Source organism: Dama dama, chromosome 24 (genome assembly GCF_033118175.1).
Source record: "Dama dama isolate Ldn47 chromosome 24, ASM3311817v1, whole genome shotgun sequence".
Taxonomy (NCBI): domain Eukaryota; kingdom Metazoa; phylum Chordata; class Mammalia; order Artiodactyla; family Cervidae; genus Dama; species Dama dama.
The window spans coordinates 24,635,135-24,656,424 of NC_083704.1; the positions used below are offsets into that span (position 1 = coordinate 24,635,135).

The window sequence follows — 21,290 nt, forward strand, 5'->3', positions numbered from 1 at the left end:
TGACTCGTGGTCTATTGGAAAAAAGGAATCTGAAATTTGTGGTCAGATTTTAGGGTTCTGGATTTGAACAGCTCTTCAAATTAGAAGCTGTGATGGGAATGAATTACATCTCTGAGAGGTAATTGTGTCATGGGTCTGATTTGCATGCATGCTCAGTCTTGTCTGACTCTTTGTGATCCCACGGACTATCGTCCACCAGGCTCCTCTGTTCATGGGATTTCCCAGGCAAGAATACTAGAGTGGGTTGCCATTTCCTTCTGTAGGGGATCTGCCTGACCCAGGGATCGAACCCACATCTCCTGCACAATCAGATGATTCTTTACCACTGAGCCATCTGGGAAGACCCTAATCATTAGGCAAATGCAACTCAAAACCAAAGTGAGATATCAATGTAAAAGTTTTCTACTCAAGCCTTCTTAAAGCTGCTAATAAGGAAATGTACAGTGAATCTCTGAGTTGTGAATAAGGTATTGAAGACTCCTCAAGGTTGTTTCTCAGGTAAAGCAAGGAAAAGAATACAGAAGTAAAACTGTTTTTTTCCTCTATGATTTGGTTGTGTCTGCATGAACTGAACTAAATCCCTAGCTACATCTGTTCTCCCTTTAATGTGACAGAGCTTGTGTTATGTATAAAGTTTAAGATGAGCCTTACACATCTTACTCAGCACTAGATATATTACAACTCCCAAGTCACCAAGAGGAGACAAGGAGAAGGCAAGTTACATGGTGTCTACATGGAAGAAGAGTTCAACCAACTCTTGTTAAATTCAAACAGGTCACTTCAGTTTAACAAGTTAGTAGATAAAATTGATCATCTTTCTTGGGGGACATGAGGTTTCTTCAACTCCAGTGACTGTTTTGAATTTAAAATACAGAGTAGAAAAGAGAACCAGTAGTTAATCTCTGTAATCTACAAAAGGCAATCATGAAGAAAACCAACACACAGGCAAGCTGGGCTTGTCCACTAGAAAACCCAGATTTAGTCCCCTACTATATTTCAGATATAGTAGAGTCACTTCCATGAATTAAGTTTGTTTGTTGAAACAAAGATAATTAGGAGGAGGGAAATTAAACATGGCAGATGCTTCCACTGGCTTACGCCCTGTGGGGAATGTTTCCTGTGAGTATCCACGGGGCGAGGGGTGAGGAAGCCATGAGTCTGGCATTCCCTCCACAGGCTTCAGATACTGAGTTTCTCTGACCACAGTGAGCTGTCTTAAGTTAGATTCTAGTGTATCAAGGTATTTTTTAGCTATCATCCCTGAAACAAACCAAACACGGTTAATTGGTATTCCACTGGATAATAGGTATCTGCTTTAACATTAAGAAAAAAAAAATTGTGTTAGACCAACTGAAAGATGGGTCCATCTGAAACTTTCATCCTTCTGTATGGGATTCTCAAGGATAATTTTGGCAGTATACAATTCCTGCCTCATGGGCTGATTCCCGACCTAACCATTTTACTCGGCTCATCTGCCTGTACAAACCCAAAGGCTTAGAGGAGAGGAATCAGAGCTGGGGCTGTGGTGTGCTCATGGGCTAAGCACTGAGATATTATTACACAGCTAATGTCTAGCTAGTGATCTACATGGATGGGATTATTTAAGGCAGAGCAGGGCCACTTGGCCATTTAAATTCAAAGTGCAGAAAAGAAGGAAAAGTTTGGTAATACAATGTAAAATAAATGATGTATAATAAGTCAGGAAGACAATGGCAGGAATGAGGTCCTGATGAAGACTAAAAAGGTTTCTAAATCAATTTTTATCTTGGTCTTTGCCCAATACATCAGAGGTGTTGCCTTGGGTAATTTCAATTAACTAGTAAATGTTCTTAGACATTCTGTCTAGACTTTCTGATGCCGCAATATCACTTTGGTTTCAATAAAATGCAGAGAAATTATGCTCAAAGAAATCCTGCTTTCACATTAGTTGAAAGATACACTTACAAAAAAATGTTAAATTCATTAAAGAGACATCTGCTAATAAGGAAGGCAATTAATCAACAAACCTGAGCAAAAGCAAGAAAGAAATTAAGCTAAAAAGCAAACTAACATTTAACACAAGGCTGTATATTTTGAACAAGATGTAAAAGGAATTATTTCTGAGAGGAAAGGACATAACTATTAAAATGAAAGTTTTTATTTAAAGCTATTTTAAAAGTTAGTTTCTTCATTTGTGACAGAATTTAATCAAACTTGGGAACTTAACTAATAATTAATTATAGGTAATGATAAGAAAGTGTCACTTTTGTGTCCTAAGAGCATACACGAACACAAGTGGTTTAATAAGCAGTAGGATTAAAAACACATTATATGACCACATTCTCAAAATGTAAAAACAAAAATATTATTTCTCTTTTTTTCTTTCCTTCTTTCTCTCCTTCCCTCATTTTCTCTTTTCCTTCTCCTTCCTTCAACTACTAATCACACACTGTTAATGGGATACCCAGAGAAATCAGACATTGGTCTTTCTCATTATAAATGTAGGGGCTAAATAAATACCAAGATGACAAACATAATTACTATATTTGCAAACAGCTCATATTCAGGACGTAGAATAAGACTAGTACCTAAGATAAATAGAAAAGGTACCCATCATTTTAGAACAACAGAAAACATGCCCTGGTTGTTCAGAAGGAATGGATGTTATTTCCACTTTGATATTTCAACTTCCAAGAGCCCTAAATGCTATGCAGATTGAGAAAGCTAAAGCTGCAGAAGTTAAACGGCCTGCTCGATGGTCTTCAAACAAGCAAACGAAAAGCAGCACTGAGACCAGAATTAGGGAATTCTAGCTTAAGAATTCCTAGTCTTTCCAACATTGACTCCTCAGGACTTGAACTGAGGTTCAAGTCAACTGGCTGACTCCTCATGTGTAGAGATTAGAAGTTAAGAAGGAAGCGAACCAAATAAGCACAGAGAAGGCTTTGGAAAATGTTGGGGTCTGTGTTGAGAAGAATGACAAGTTCACACTCACTTTAACTTTGATTTCATTGAATACACGCTAGGTAAGAAGTTAGGGACAAGAATAAACAAAGCTTGATCACAAGATTAGCTTCTATGTTTCTTTAGGCAATACTGAGTCACAGAACTTTGAGTGACATGAATAAAGATGATTCACTAAATCACGAGTGCAAAATGGAAGACTGGTTGAGCTAAATGGCTATTAGTTGAGGTAAGGACATGAGTAAACACAGCCAGTGTGAAGACAGAAGGATGGAGTGTGACCAAGATATAATTAACTCAAAGTTTTGGCCAGTAAAACAGCTCAAAGAAACAAGAAGTGACATAGGTGGAAAAATAACTGCAAGATTTTCAGTTTGAGTACTTGGGAAGGTTATTTTTAACTATCTTATTTTTCTAGGAGTCATTAAAATCACTTAATATTTAATAACTCTTTAAAAGAAGAGTTTGGTTTTGCAGATAAATTTAGCTTGGTTTTGCAGATAAATTTAGCAGGTCAATTCCATTTGTTCTCTTCTTTGAAAGATACAGATGAAAGGATGAGCTTGTAAAATTGCAACATGAAGTGTCACATTTTGTAGATTTGATTTTTTAAATCTAATCTACAAATGTAAATCCATTTTTTCTAAGTTTTCCATGTCACAGGATATCATCTTAGTCAAGCCAAAGTCAAAATCTGAAAACACATAGAAATGATTATAACTAAGAATGCAAATATAAAATGTATCAAATGCATGTATTAATATATGAATGATTAAATGATAGAGTAGGTAGATTAGATAGATGGGTAGATGGATGGACAGACAGATAGATAAAAAGAGATATCAACAAAGACTGGCCAACAATGAAGATACCACTTCCTTTTAATGATTTTGTGCTGACTCCTCAGGCGGGAATTTGCTGTACGGCTCAGGAAACTCAAACAGGGGCTCTGCATCAGCCCAGAGGAATTTTGCTTTACTTTTGATGATTTTTACTGATAAAATTTCAAGTTGATTTACATAGTTATCCATTATTAAATTGTTTTCATATTTTTTCCTGAACACTGAATGAAGCGCTAAACTAAGAAGTGATATGGTCTTCCCTGGTAACTGAGTGGTAAAGAAGCTGCCTGCCAATGCAGGAGATGTGGATTCGATTCCTGGGTCAGGAAGATCCCCTGGAGAAGGAAATGGCAACCCACTCTAGTATTCTTGCCTGGGGAATTCATGGACAGAGGAGCCTGGTAGGCTATAGTCCATGAGGTCTCAGAAGAGTCAGATACAACTTAGCCACTAAACAACAACAGCAAGAAAAGATATAATCATCTCTTTCACATTACAAGCAAAGTCCAATAATGTTTGTTTCACTGAGACACTAAACAGTATCAATGAATCTTAAAAAATAAATTTAAAAATTGCTAATGATTATGGAATCCTGGCAATCTTTGAATACTGGGCTAACGATAGATGTAGGACTATGATATTTGCATAGAATAGGACTGCTGAGAGCAGCTGCTGGCGGCATTGCAGAGCTGTCTCTAGCTGAATACAGGAAAGTTATCATTTTCATTCAAGTTCTCAAGAGTTTAAATATATGTTCCAAAAGCAAAACCGAAAACATCAATTAAGAACCAAGTTTGACACACACTTTTCCTGGTTTCTTCCCAGGCTTTTCCTTTTCCAATCTCTTCAGTGGAATTTAGTCCCTGATCTTTCCCCTTAATCAAAGGAGTGGATCATTTATATTCTTAACACTATGCTGGGACGTTTCATATGTAATATACCACTGTTTTTCTTTATGAATCTATATATTAGATATTATTCCCATCCTCATTTTACTGAAAAAGAAGTTGTGGCTTAGACTACACAGCAAAATTGGCTGACTGCCTGCCAAAATTTCAAATTCCTCTTTACACAGGCTAGAGTTGTCCAGATGACATCTAGCCAGTCAACAATTATATTTGCATCCAGGTATGACCATGTAACAAGTTTTCACCCACTGAAGGTAAAGATAAAACTTTTAAGAAGCAAGCAGATCTCCTCCTCGACCCCACTGTGCCAGCTGAACACAGAAATCTCTGAGAAGATTGCACAACTACAGATAAAAGGAATGAAGACTAAGGAGTAGTCACCGAGGACTCCCATATTGGACAACAGCTAGAAATTAACTTACACTATACTCTTATATACAGAGACTTCAGGGTTTGTTTGATATAAAAGCCAATGCCCTAACTAATACAGGGCTTCAGTATAATTTCCAAGGTCAAAGAGCAAGTAAAGATGAGAGCTAGGACTGAAACATATGTGATTTTAAGACATTAAATTTTTTTTTGAATTTTTTAATTTATTTTTTATTTTTTTCATTTATTTTTATTAGTTGGAGGCTAATTACTTTACAATATTGTAGTGGCTTTTGTCATACATTGACATGAATCAGCCATGGATTTAGATGTATTCCCCATCCCAATCCCCCCTCCCACCTCCCTCTCTACCCAATCCCTCTGGGTCTTCCCAGTGCACCAGGCCCGAGCACTTGTCTCATGCATCCAACCTGGGCTGGTGATCTGTTTCACCCTAGATAATATACATGTTTCGATGCTGTTCTCTCGAAACATCCCACCCTCGCCTTCTCCCACAGAGTCCAAAAGTCTGTTCTGTACATCTGTGTCTCTTTTTCTGTTTTGCATATAGGGCTATCATTACCATCTTTCTAAATTCAAACTGGAGCCCATTATACAGAGTGAAGTAAGCCAGAAAGATAAAGACCAATACAGTATACTAAGACATTAAATTTTAAGCACATTCCTGGCAAATAGTTCTCCCTAAATCACTGTTATCAGTACCATCCTTAATATTTGTAGTGGTTTCTCATTATTTATAGAATAAATGTATGACTCAACTCTGATTTGACCTGAGCCAACTTTTCAAAATCATTTGCTACTTGCCATTTCTCATCCTGCATTCAAATAATTCTACACTATTCAACATCTTTAAACACTGTGTTTTTTTTTAACACTAAGATTTTCAAGTGATTTCTCTTGCCTGGAAAGACTTCCTCCCCACTCCTAACCTTAGCCTTATTTCGATCCTAGTCACCCTTCAAAATGGAGATTAAATGTGACTTTCTCAATGCTGCTTTCTACCTGCCTCAACAGAAATAGTTTTCTTACTCTGGTCATTCAATAGAAATTCAACAGTTCAACCATGAAAGACTGTATAATGTTTACAATGGTTGCAGCAGGCATGAGTTTCCATTTTACAGGAGAGCAACATCAAAGACAAAATAAACCAGGACTTGGTATCAATTGGCACAAAGGGGAGTGTAGGTTTCTAAGTCAACTGATTGAAAGGAGGCCTGTCTCAGTCTAGAGTAAGAAATCAGTCTTCCATGGGGTCATGAAATTTGAGCCTACCTGTGAAGCATGGGTAGAATTTACTTGGCAAATGCCTAATTGATGATGCTGGGGGAACTGGGGAAAAAATTCTAGGCAGAGAGAATAAGATATGTTTAATCTTAAAGTCTAAAACAGCATGGCACATCTGAGGAATGAGAAAGGCCAGGATGATGAGGACACAAATAAGCAACACAGGAACAAATGACACTATGCTAAGCCAGGTGGCAGTCAGATCACTAAAGGGCCTTGCAAACATGAAGATTTTTATTTTTATCCAGTGAGGATTGGTAAATCACCGGACAAGTTTAGGAAAGAATAATGTATGCAACATGTTGTATAAGGTTCTTACGGGTGTCATATGGATCAGTGAGACTAAGTAAGGAGGTGGAGAAAGTAGCTGGTAAGCTTTTGCTGTAGTCCCCTATAATGATCTCAGACATTCCATTGATCTGGACCAGGATAGTGGCAGCAAAAATGGAAAGAAGTGGTTGAATCTAAGAAGACTGTAAGGAGTAAAGGCAAGATAGATAATTTGATTAATTTGAATGTAGTTAGTTATATTCACCAGTGACTTAGTAACATTTCTGGGTGAAACAGCAATTTAAGACAGGAGCTCAGAAGCCAAACTAACAGCCTGTGTTCAAATATTGGCTCTGTCACTTGCTAGCTCTGTGATCTTGGACAAGTGATGATACCCCAGTAGCTTCACCTGGAAGATAGGGAAAATAGTACACACCTTAAAGACTGTTTAGGATACATATCTTCTATATGAACTATATATACATATATATATATATATATATATATATACATACATATAGTTCATATTTATTATTTTTACTATGATACTATAGATGTGTATATATTTATCCTCCCCTGGTAAAATGCTTATTTTCTTAAGGATGGGATTGCCATAGAAACATTATCTGAATCTAACAGAGAATCAATAGAGATACATTAAAAAGCTACAGTTTATTATATACATCATTTTTCTAAAATTTAATCTAATGGTACCACTGGGTTTAGTTCTTCAAAGGAAGTTTCTATTTTCCCAGAGAACTCAAAATTCTTACTACCATGCCACCAAATACCCAGAATGTGTTGTTTCCAAAACTATAACACTAGAAATTAAGTTTATTGCCATATATACAATGCCCAATGATGTTATGTTGTGATAAATATATAACATTGTACTATATAAGGGGGGGGGATAGAAGACTATGCTATGATTATCATGGTGATCTGGGGACTGTGAGCTGCAGAACATGTGAGCATTGTTTTGAAAGCTTCTAACGAGAAGAAATAGACTGGTTCAGTTCTGAAAAAAATAAGCAAACATCATTGAAATTACTGTTCCATGAACTAAAGTCACAGTGTCACATAAACATGACTGGAAAATCACCAAATTCATTTCCTTATCTCTAGAAGAACTACAGGTAATGTATAAACGACAGAGGACTGTGAATCCAGTGATTTCATTTAAGAATTTTAAGTGCCCACCTCATCACTTTGCTAATCCTATTCCCTTCCAGATTTAGCTCTCAATTTTGTTACTTAAAAAAAAAAAAAAGTGGAGTTTTACCATTTCAAACCCCAGAGGGAATTCTTCGGGTGTTTAACAGCTCATGCCCTACTGACACTGTATTATTTTGAAAACTGTGCTAAAACAATGTGTGTGGAAATGGAACACACTGACAATTTCAAGTACCAGCATGGAAGTCCTTTTCCCACATAAGTGCTGAAAGATACATATTTCTAGCAAGAATATACTCTAAACCTACTGCTGCACCGGGAGGGCGTGCACAGGGACACTGACTACTGCTTCCACTTCACTGCTGATGGACTGCTTCTGGGGGAAGCTGCATAGAAGCTTTGAACTGTGAAGCTTTCCTGACTGCACACGACCCTCACTCGGCAACATATGATGCACTTGGCACTGACTTGACGCTGGTTTCTAAGGAGGAGGTGCTGTTTCCACTTCCTAAATCAGAGTTGTCAACAAGTCAGGCTGCTGTAGTTCAGGGAGCACATGACAAGGACCGAAAAGCTGAGCCTGCATGCAGCTCTCTTCCCTTCTGTTGATTCACCACATACCCTCCAGCACCTCTGAGGTGAGGACCTTGTGTTCTTAGGGAGGATGATCCAGCAGGGGATAGACAAACACATCACTGCATAAGTAACCACATTATAAGCGTAATGTGTTCTAGAATTAGAACTCCGTGGTGTATGACACCTATTGGTAAGGGGTGAATAGTGCCCTGCAGATAAGGATCTGTTGGAGTTCTAACCCACAGTCCCCCAAAATGTGACCTTATTTAGAGACAGGCTCTTTAAAGAGGTGTTGCTACTGCTGTTCTTCAGAAACTAAGTCATGTCTGACTCTTTGTGACTCCCGTGGGCTGCAGCACACCAGGCTTCCCTGTCCTTCACTATCTCCCAGAGTTTGCTCAGGTTCATGTCTATTGAGTTGGTGATGTCATCCAACCATCTCATCCTCTGCCGCCCCCTTCTTCTTTTGCCTTCAATCTTTCCCAACACCAGGGTATTTTCCAATGAGTCAGCTCTTATAGAGGTAATCGAGTTAAAATGAGGTCATAAAGGTGGGCTCTAGTCTAATAAGACCAGTGTCATGAAAAAAAGAAACTGGGTCACAGGCACATGTGCACACATCACAGGGGAGACAATGCGAACAGATTCAGGAAGAAGACAAGTATCTCTGAGTCAAAGAGAGGGGCCTGAATCAGACTCCTCCCTCACAGCCCTCAGAAGGACTCAATCCTGCCAACACCTTGAATTTGGACTTCCAGTCTTCAGAACACTGAGACGATACACATCTGCTGTTTAAGCCTCCCAGTCCGTGGTACTGCATTATGGCATAACACAGGTCCGGCCCCCAAGGATAGGAAACAGATAGAAAGTAATTATTCCAGGGGTGGGGAACAGAATTAAACTAAATTGGCTGAGCTCTGGAAAAATAAGCAAAGATTATTGAAATTACTATTCTGTGAATTAAAGTCATAGTGTCACAGAAATATGACTGGAAAACCACCAAGTTCATTTCCGTATCTCTAGAAGAACTATAGGTAATGTATAAATGACAGAGGACTGTAAATCCAGTGATCTCATTTAAGAATTTTAAATGCCTACCTCATCACTTTGCTAATCCTACCCCCTCCCAGAAGGCTGGGAATGGGAGTATTTCAGCACATATAAGACTCTGAAGGACAGTCAGACCTTCTGGAGTTTAAGGACCAGGAGAAAATGAAAGGAAAAAAGATGTGGGAAATGGGTGCTGAAGCCAGATCATGAAAGGCTATGTAGGACTCACTAAGGATTCTCTTTGGAGCGCTCTCTTTTTCTTGCATTTTCTCTGAGTCTATAAAACAGACCATCCTTAACCTTCTCAACTAAGCCGAAGCAGTCAAACTTCCATAACACTTCCCTGAAGTGGGCATATTTTCTGTATGCTGCTAACTTGCTTCAGTTGTGCATGACTCTTTGTGACCCCATGGACTGTAGGCTGCCAGGCTCCTCCTGGAGTCCATGGGGTTCTCCAGGCAAGAATACTAGAGTGGGCTGCCATTTGCTCCTCCGGGGGCTCTTCCTGACCTGGGGATCGAACCTGAGTCTCCTGCAGCTCCTGCATTGCAGGTGGATTCCTTACCATTTTCCATATGCTCAGTCCCATTTGTATAATCCTGCTATGTGTGAAGCTGGTCTAGGCTGGTTACAGTGTCACTTCCCCAGCTTCCTTCACATCTAATGTCTATGTGTGTGACAAGGATCCACCAATTAGGTTCAACTCTGTGACAATTTGTCTCAGATAAAGCAAGGTCAGGGGAAGAAACCTCCACCCAGAATCCAAGAGTGAGGAAAACGATCTGGCATCTGGCACTCAGGGATGCTAGCACTTTTAAGAAGCAATCTCCACATTGGTAAAACCACAACTGCTGGGAAGCGATGCCCCTGGCATTTCTGAAACTGCAGCCATAACCTTTACTCAGGTCTTGTCGGCCAGTTAGTCATCAGACCGCTTGCCTGGTGTGGTTTGGTGCATCGCTCTCCTAGAAAGCTGTCCTCCAAGGTGATTCCCCATGAATCACCTGGTATCTATGTAATGTTCCTTCTACCAAAAACAGCTATAATCTGCTTTTTATAACCAAGAACCTTAATAACTGACTTGCTTTCCTAGTTGCCCCAAGGTGGGGAGGACAGACCTTCATCATGCTGACATAGGTTCTCATGTCATTGGTTCTCAGAGCTTGGTCCTCAGACCAGAAACATCCAGGAAGGAGTTAGACACAGAAATTCTCAGGCACTGCTCTGAACCAACTGAATCAGAAACTCTAGGGATGGGGCCCTGAAGTATTTGCTTTAACAAGTTGTTTAGGTGATTCTGACACAAACTAAAAGTCACAAAACATTGTCCTTTTTATCCTCCCATTTTAAATACTTTTTTTAGGTATTAAAAATGTCTTCCTTCCTATCAGATTCCAAGCTTCCTGGGGGAACCCCTGTCTTATATGTATATCCTCAGTGTTTAGATTCAACTGGCACAGTTGTTTAATGATTGGCAAAGAAACATTTCTCTTATTGTGTCAAAATGAGCAAATCACTGCCTCAGGAATCCTGTCTACCATGTTTGTATCATAAGTGGATGCATGAGAATAGACCCTTTTCCTAAGAACAATGTACAAGACAATAGTACATGGATCAAATACATTATGCAAGACAAAACTAATGTATATTTTTACCTGAGGTTCTACTTATGTTCATTGCTATCTGCTACTGCCTCATTTACCTTTCAAAGCTCAGATAACATAACTCTTTACATCTCACTCAAGGATATAATTTTAGAGTTCTTCACACTACCTCACACCCAATTTTCTTTTTCTTTTTTTTTAAATTTAGTTTGTCTTGAGGTTTAAGGACTCAATTTAAGTAAGTACTGTTTCCACCAAGCAACCCCAAGATGGAACCGCCTAGTTGAAGCTGGGAGCTCCTCATAACAAGAAGGTATTAGGTGGGCAAAGAGTTGGAGTCAGTGTTGACTGGAATGAGGAACCTTTATTAACAAAGAGACAAAAGGGTACTTCTGCAAAATGGATGCCCTGTGGTATTGGACAGAATCCCCAGGAAAACCTATAGCTGCTGTGTACTTCCACTTCCAGAGAGAAAGGCTTCCAGCAAATAATCCCACCCCTATACAGACAGGACTCTCTACAAAAGGGAAGCTCTGATGGGGATAAACTCTAGGCAAAGAAAGAGAAAGGGGATCAGTTTAAAGGGAAAGCAGGAGAGGTCCTGGCAGGGATGTGGCAGGGAGCTCAAGTCCTGAATACAAGATGTGGCTTTACAAGTGGTTTATAAAGCCTCTGAATATATACAGATCTAGACAAAAATGAAGGTATGTAAGAATATTCATACACATGAAGAATGCAAATACTGTTTCTTTTCTGTTCTCATTCTTTCTCTCTAGGTAACACAAAGGTGATTATATTAGACCTCAGTCCACTCTATGCTAAATATCAAAACAAGATGAAATCCTACCATGAAGCAGTTGCTCATTAACCTGAGGAAGTTATTCCATAACATCACTTCTGAATGTAGTCACTCAGTACCACTGTGCATTTTCTCCCATTGGAAAAAGACAAATAAATGTTTAATGTTGTATGAATATTGAAATTATGTTAACAGGAATGCATTTAAATGGGGTCAATAAGCCACAAAAATGAAGATCATATAACAATCACCAAAATAACAATGGAAACCTAATTGCACATTTATAAAGTGCTAGGTGTTGTAATAAATGTTTTATATAAAAAGGAGGTGCTTATATATTCTCAGAATCTGCTGGGGTGGAACACAGGAGGCACTCTTGGGTAGATCACACTAACCTCCTTTTCTCTGAGAACTACCACCATGATCCTGATCTGAAAAGGAGTATCAGATTTTAATTGGTCCAGTCTCTTAGGGATTTGGACTTTTTTTTTTCCCTTGAGTATGACAGACTCAGTCATTGTTCCTGATATGATAAGATTCTAAAAAGAAGACTCCTGAGCACCTACTGCTAGAGGTCCTGATGCATCCTTCCAGGAGCTACTTATTCTAATCTGCCTTGATTACTATGACATAGGCAAGTATTCTTTCAATAAATTCAACATTTTCTTTAAGTTGGTAAAAATCAACCTCTGTTATTTGCAACCAAAGAACTCTTTCTTTCTCTGTTTTTTTTTTTTTTTTTTTTGACTGCACCACATGCGACATGTGGGATCTTACTTCCCAGACCCGGGATCAAACCTGCACCTCATGCAATAGAAGTGCAGAATCTTAACCACTGGACCTCCAGGGAAGTCCCAAAGGACTCTTCACTAAGCACAAAATGGCACTTTGCAAAGACACATTAGGGATATTCGAAAATCTGCAGACTTCAATGTCAGTAGGGCTTAGAAAAAGTACTGCTATGATCACCGTATTCTGATTAGAGATGGTATGTCAGCAGCAGCATAAGAAACTAACAAGTTTCAAACTTGAACGCTTACTGTGTGGCTGATGCAAACCACACTTATTAGGGATGGTGTTTCTGACTTAGACAATATTTGTTTAAAGAAGAGAGACTACTATAGCATTTTTGCTTAGAGTGGTGACTGGACATATTTGACTGAAAACAAAATCACATTCTTAAGATTCCATTAACAACAGAATAGTGACTACTACAATACAAAGAGTCATGCTGTCTGTGTTATTAAAAAACTGTTCTTTTATCAGTCTGTTTGAGGTATAATGAGCTTCCATCCCATTCAGCTGGCCAGAGCTTACTTTACTCTGTAATAAATGAAATAGAGTAAAATGCAGAGGTTGCCATGATTTACAAGGCATTTCATTTAAACACAAAGAGTCAAATTTTATTCCCTTCCTCAAGTCAGATAAATGCCAAGGCAACATGGGCATTCATTATTAATAAAGCAAACTGCAGGAATCCTGGGATGATGTGCACAATGGTGACTTCTGCACTGCCCAGGGACTGATTCAAGCAGAATCATTTTCTCTGATGGATGTCAATGCCATCGAATGACATCTGTTCGTTAATAAGCAGCTGCCCTGGAATTGGCTTAGAAAATGCACGGATTTGGTGTCCATGCTCTCGTGGTTAGAACAGCAGGCTGAGTCCACAAGAATTTCTGGGCGAGAGTCCCAGGTCTGTTACTGTCACTTCAGTCTGCCTTGGAATGAAAGTCTTTATGACACTAAAACTGCCTCCTAATTTGCACAGAGGCAGTGGCTAGGGAAGGGCAAGGGAGGGGTCACACCCCTTTGTCATCCCAGAGAAAATGTCTCCTGTTAACTATTGGATTACTCATTCATCAGCTAATGTGAGGGGTGGGCAACAAAAATACATCAATTGCTCTTATTCAAAATGCTTGTTAAGGCTACTGGCTCAACTGGGAACATAATTCCTTGGTCCTCAAAAATATTACAATGACAAAGGCATATGGACAGGGACAAAGAACTTACTAACGCCAGTATCAGACATTTAGGAAAAATGTTTTCCTATTTATACATAAGGATAAATCATTAGAGGAAAAACGTTGTAATATTTTACAAATTCAAATACCAGGTCCAGCACCTTGTCCCTCAGTGTGGAAAGACCGCTAAGTATAAAATTATACAAAATTTCTCTGCCTCAGTTTCTCTTACTCTTAAAATGGGTGATAACCTTTAGCCAAATCAATGAGCTTCCCAAATAACATATTAAGAATAATAAGATAAAGGAAAGTTAACTTTTATATATAGGACAAAAACCAAGTTTTCCTCCTTTCTTGACATCTTCAAATACTTCAAAATTTAAAACTATTTTAAAAGCAAAACTGAATTTGCAATTACTGTGAAAATTCATGAAAATGAAAAAATAATTGGCAATGCCAAATAAATAATATAAATGTTGGCATCAGAATATAAATTTGGAAAGCTAGATGGCTCAAATGAAATTTTAAACATTTCAATTAGAGCTTTAAAGGAGTTTATCATTAATATATGTTTTTAAGTAACAATTCCTAAAGAGACTGTTGGAACCAATACTTTTCCCCCTAATGTTATGATCATAAGTACCTAAGTTCTTATATTGTGTTAAGTATAGATACTGAATTTACTAAGTGTCAGTTCAGTTCAGTGGCTCAGTTGTGACCGACTCTTTGCAACCCCATGAACCACAGCATGCCAGGCCTCCCTGTCCATCACCAACTCCCGGAGATTATCCAAACTCATATCCATTGAGTCAGTGATGTCATCCAACCATCTCATCCTCTGTTGTCCCCTTCTCCTCCTGCCTTCAATCTTTCCCAACATCAGGGTCTTTTCAAATGAGTCAGCTCTTCGCATCAGGTGGCCAAAATACTGGTGTTTCAGTTTCAACAGCAGTCCTTCCAATGAATACCCAGGACTGATTTCCTTTAGGATGGACTGGCTGGATCTCCTTGCAGTCCAAGGGACTCTCAGGAGGCTTCTCCAACACCACAGTTCAAAAGCATCAATTCTTTGGCACTCAGCTTTTGTGTCACAAAGAGTCAGATACAATTGAGTGACTGAACTGAACTCAACTGAAGACATTCCTTCCTCAAGCTCTTTAAACATTGTTGTTCCTTCCACCTGGAATAATCTCTCCCTAATTTTAAAATGGCTCGGTTCTTCACTTTATTCATCTATTGTTCAAATATCTCCTCTTTAGAGAGGATTTTCCAACCATTCTATGTAAAACAACATCTTACATGGACTCCTTTTCCTCTCTCCCTTGACTCTCTTTTATCTGCTTATTGTTATCTTCACCTAGTAAAATAAAATCCATGAGGATAATGACTATTTAACACTGATAACTCAAGAACTCTAACAGTAATGAGCACAGAGCAGATGCTGACATTCACTAATCATTTGATGAATAAATATATACTACACTTGATCTTAGCCAAAAGGCCGAGAAGCGATGATGATGAATAAATATAACGGAAAGCTACACTTTCAGTTCTATACTTGTTGAAGAGAAAGGAGGGGCTGCTAGTTACACCTCCTGAACAAGACTCTTACATTTCCATTTAACTATGATCAGGAAGAAAACATTCCTTAATACTACTGGAGACAAATACCCAGGCTGCAACTTTTATCGAGCTTATCTGGCCACCCCTGAAAGCCCGCCCTAGAGCAGTATACCCTGTGACACCATTCACATGGATTGGACCTGGGCAATGGGTAACTGAGAGACAGGCCCGGTCATTTCATATGCGTATCCTCAGTCTACCATAATTCAGAGCAGCAGAATTTTGGAAGAGGGAGAAGATACGGAAAAAAGGAAGGATGAAAGGAGTGTTTTTGTGTGTGTTGGGGGGAGATTAGAAGAATGGGAAGAATGAACATGGGAGTAATAGAACTGGAAGTAAATGTAAAAAACAAATAAACACTCCAAAAATGTCTTCTTAGGCCCCTCACAACTCAGAGAGCTCTTTCATCTCTATTATGACACTCCTCTGTTAAATTCTCTCTTCAGTTTGTCCAAGGTAATCTCCTCTCATTCTTTACTGAACTTTACTTCTAACCAGTACCTCTCTTTCAAAGCCAATGATGACCTCTGTGTTCATAAATCCAATCATCAATTCTCAGGTCTGGTCTTGTCTGATTTTCAGTTCCTCAATCTCTGCTTCTTGGAAACACTTTAAACTTGGTATCTGGGGCACCAAACTTCCTGGCGTTCTTTCTACCTCTTCAGGCACTTCTGAGTCCATCGTGCTGGATCCATTCCAATTCTAGACTTGTAACTATTATACTGGCTCAGTCCTTCAGTGTCTTCTATGCTAAAGTGATTATATCCCATCTTGTAGCATTGAATACCATTTATACCCTCATGAATTCTCAAAATGAGATCTCTATCGTGAGCCTCTCCTCTTAGTTCTAGATTTGTACATTCAAATTCTCACTCAGCTTTCCCACATGGATAAATAGAAGGCATTTGAAATTTTACAAGAACAAAATAGGGCTCTAATTTTCATTCTTTTCCCCAAACTTGCTTCCAACACTTCAGTAAAAAGGCACCAATTAGTGTCAACATCCAATTAGTTGCATACAACAAACATCACTGATTCATACTGAATGTCATTCAAACACCGTATCCCAGTAATTAATGAATACTATTAGCTCTACCTTGAACCAAGTATTTGTCACCATCTCAAACCATGTACGTTTACCTTCTCTAAAGCCATCTGGGTCCCCCATTATAATGCAAGCATCAAAAGTGAAAAGACAATACCAAATTCATTGTTGTAGCAAATAACTTTCATAATTGCCAAGGAGTGATCCTATTTGAATATTCTACAGTATTCGCAACAACTGCACTGTGTTATGAATTGATCTGTGATTACTAACGGTTACAAAGTCACAAGAAGTTCTACTTCTACAGTCAGTTGTCCAAATTTATAATCAAATGAAACCCCAAATTTCAGTTAGGGGTTCACTGAAATAAAGAGGCATGAAAAAAAAATGAATAAACTCTGTCTTTGTTTCTCACTGATCTATCCCCAACAAATAATTACATGTTTACTTTTTTCTCATCTCTCTAGAATGTACAGGAAAGGTCTAGTTCTTTCTCAGCTCTGACATCCAGAACCATTCTTGACAATCAATAGACACCCAACAAATATTTATTGAATATATGAAAAACAGAAGTAAAAGACAAGGATTATCATTATTTTTCTCTTTATGCTTAGGATTGTCGTTATAGCAGCTAATGTTTATAGGACATCTACTCTATGACGAGTACTACCTGCAAGCAATTTTATGCATTGGATTAGCTCACTTATTTTGCATAAAAGCCTTTGAAAGAAGGAACTAGTATTATTTCTGTTTTATAAACAAGGAAATGGATCCGTTATGAGGATAAGTGACTCACACATTTCACTAATGGGCAAAGTTAGATTTTCAATGTAGGTACATCTGACTTTTAACCACTCTCTTAACTGCTATGAAACAAGAATATATGAGTGCTGTACCAATGTTTGGGGACATGATGGAAAATGGGGGGGGGAGCGGGTGGGGAAGGGAGAGGAGGAGGTAAAAATGGATGCCAAGTATTGAGTATTTCCCCATATCCTTGTAGCAGTCTCTTCATTCCGCCAAAGAACGAGACCAAAGAACTAGAATAAAATTTGATTTTTCTCCCTAACTAAGCCCCCTTCTCTTTGGAAAAAAATAAGTAAAAGAGAAATTAGTATCACCCCCTTCCCTTTTCTGATGAGTCTACTTAGAATCGGAATGCTGCAAAAGCTAAAGCAAGTTGATCTTGAATCAGGTACTAGTTCTGCCCTATGAGATAGAGATTTCACCTGAAGCTTAGTGGTTTACTGCTTCTCATGATAAATTTTTTCTTCTTAATTTAGAGAAAAAATATTTATTTTTGATCTCCTAACTTAATAGAAACAATGTGCTATTGGAACTATCCTGGTTCCAAACATGTATCATTTGTCTATTTTACTCTTAATCTTTCTGTGACACACACACACACACACACAAATCTACAAAAATCTACTTCATGTACCGAATATATTTAAAAAAACTCTTTAGTCTATGGGCAGAATTAGTTTAAATTTCAATCTAAAATATAATTAAATTAGGTCTTGCTTTAAAAAAAAATTCAACAACATTGATAAAAAGAAAATTCACTAATTTTACAATCTTTAAATTATAGTAAAATTCAGGCATCTAAAATCCATAAATATCCTTGCCCTTTTCATTCAAATCTTCTGTAAATCTCACCTCTCCAGAGAGCCTTTCATCCCACCTGGCGTAATACTAGGGACAAGCTGCCGTGGCAATCTGGTAGAGAAACATGTATTCCCTCATTTCTTTTTTTTTTTTTTGTATTCTATTTATTTTTATTAGTTGGAGGCTAATTACTTTACAATATTGTAGTGGTTTTTGCCATACATTGACATGAATCAGCCATGGATTTACATGTGTTCCCCATCCCGATCCCCCCTCCCGCCTCCCTCCCCATCCCATCCCTCTGGGTCATCCCAGTGCACCAGCCCCGAGCACTTGTCTCATGCATCCAACCTGGGCTGGTGATCTGTTTCACCCTTGATAGTATACTTGTTTCAATGCTATTCGCTCAGAACATCCCACCCTCGCCTTCTCCCATAGAGTCCAAAAGTCTGTTCTGTACATCTGTGTCTCTTTTTCTGTCTTGCATATAGGGTTATCATTACTATCTCTTTAAATTCCATATATATGCATTAGTATACTGTTAAGGCTGGTTTAGGTGAGAGTTTATGATGAAGTAGAAAACGTTAACACTAGGTTTAAACAAGTGTTTATTTAGTATTTAACATTTTTCATGGCACGGTGTTAGAAGCTCTGGTCAGCATATGGATTGAGGGAAACACCCAAGAATTTTCATGTCTTCTTTATTATTTTTAGTATCTGTAGCTTCCCTTGAGTAGTTCATAATCTTTTGTATCCTAATAGTGACAACATGAAATAAGTACTGCTACACGTATGTGTCTAAGCTCCAGAAACCAGACACAGGAGGGGAGACGAGCAGAAAAGAACATACTGAAGAAACGTCACTGAGGGATTCTGCCAGTCACCTACGCTTGGTGGGGGTGGGTATTCCGGGCAGAAGAAACTAGCTGAGTCAAAGCCCAGAGGGGTGCAATATTTGGTGTTTGGGGACAGGCTTGTCCAGGGAAAATAAAGGACAAAGGAAAAACTAAGCCAGTGGCCAAAAGAAGCTGAGAGAAGGGGAAATAAATTTAAACCGGCAGTCTTCTTTCTCTGCATCATCCTATGCATTGAACTTTGTTCTGTAACAGAATAACTCACACCTAAGTGTTTGCATTTCAATTCTATACATGCTTACTCAGATCTTGGAAAAGTGGTTATGTGTTTTAAATACTCCTCTTTCACACAGCATTTTCTCAATTGAGCAATTAAAGGTAGGTTCTATGAAGCTAGTTTTACTAGAAACTTTTCTGTCTGTAATTGTCTTTCACAATTTTTGAAAAGTGATTTATTAGGTTTCATACCAAACACAACCAGAAGTTTCTCATCCCTATACCAGCATGCAGTGGGTCCTGTCATTTCCTTCTCAACAAGTCTCATTTCTCCTGGGCTTCAATGTTCAGAATGTCCAGTCACCTTATTAAATTCATACCCCTACAGAGAAGAACTTAGGAATGAACCCTGTCTACTGGTACTTCTACATTTCAAAGAAAGTTTATTTATTCCTATTATCAAAAACCTGCAGCCACAAAGATTGGCTTGGAAGAGACCTGCGATTGTAAAAAAAAAAATGAAATAGCATTTCTTTCTCCAAGCTGCTCAGCATAAATGAGAAAAACCCATTCTTATCATGTAAAAATGCTCTTCTTGACCTTTACCATCAGAATGAGTGCTCAGATACTGTGGGATTTTCCAGCAGTGGTGATAAATTGCCCCCTACTCGCATTTCTTATACCTCAAGTCATGGGGTAAAGTACAGCTAATTGGATCACCGGATGATTGGAATCTGACTCTTAATGAATGCTGTCACAGATGTAAAGCTTGGAAAATTGCATTCTCTCTCTCTTTAGAAAGCCAGTAGTTTGGGGAATTCTCTACAAATATTTAAGTACTTAATGATTTCTCTTGAGGATCTGTTTAAAGGAAAAGGAAAACACTTTTATTTCAGAAATTTAACAGAATTGCTTCAACTAGAACATTTTACAATATGCGTGGTAAGACATTACCATATCATATACGGCAATGTGCTTTTGTCACAAACGCCCTACTAATTACTGTTTGGATATTAAGATCTGATGTTTACCTTAGATATCTATAATAACTCAAAAAAACTGTCTGGCAGAACTGTCAATCAACTGCAATGGAATGGGCACATTATCAATGGCAGAGCACTGGTTTGTTGTCTTCTTGGAATCTGAGTTTGGAGAACAGGACTGAAGGCTTCGATGGAGCTGGAGCTGATTCACCCTGTCGGTGGTGCCCCAAAGAGGTCATCACCTCCTTCTTTTTGGGTTTTTAGAGTCGCTTTTTACTTGTCTGTTTTAAGCTTAATTCCTTGTTCTTTCCTCTAATTCCTTGGGTTGCTGCATAACCTTCCAGGTAGAGCCCTCTTTTTCTTTTGCATCTATCACTGGTTTATGTTGCTTATACTTAGCTTTTTTTTTTTTTTTTTTTTTAAATTTGATCAAATTATTTAAATAATACTAAACAAATAAAAACAGCAACAATAAAACCACAATGATTAAAAACAACTTTCAAAATAACTAGAAGTCCTACTGTTATGACTCATGGCACCAGCTCTGTCTCTGTAGAGCATAATACAAGGTCATGACATAAAAATTGAAACAGTATTTCACTGTGAAGTAATGCATGCATTTTACACTTAGGAGGATGACTTCAAGGCTAAAGTTGTTCTCTGTACACACTCAAATGTAAATAAGGTTTTATGTTTTCACATAATAGATGTGAATAGAGGATGAATTTCCACTTTTAAAGGAGTGGATACAAGCCAGGTAGCAAATAATAATTATCAGCCAAAAGCTGGTCAAACTGGAAATCAGACAGCTCAGTAGAAATGTCTTATGTTATTCATCCAGGTTGCCACCCAAAACCATTACTCTAATATAAATGCAGTGTTCTAAGGTGGAGAGAATTTGTTTAGAGAAAGCAAGCTACTGCTAAACCTTAGTTTACAATGTATAGGAAAACTGAAACTTTGTTTTGTTCAATAATATTAAGGGAGCACCTAGGAAAACCACTGTACTCCAAGGAGAACATTAGAAGAAGGGAAGGGGTTTATTACCAGAGTCCTTTATCTCCTGATTATTCTATACTCCATACCCTCCCTCCTCATTTTCAGTATCTTTAGTAATTTTCATCACTGATGCTTAACCTCCAACCAGCATCTTCTGTC

The 21,290-nt window shown here is 38.2% G+C and overlaps 1 protein-coding gene and 1 pseudogene across 1 annotated transcript in view; both read right to left on the bottom strand.

Annotated features, from left to right (window-relative positions):
- Positions 1-21,290, bottom strand: part of GRM7 (glutamate metabotropic receptor 7) — an 837,184-nt gene that overhangs the window by 518,769 nt on the left and 297,125 nt on the right. The gene's annotated exons all lie outside the window — the stretch shown is intronic.
- LOC133046342 (U2 spliceosomal RNA) lies at positions 15,198-15,316 on the bottom strand (annotated as a pseudogene).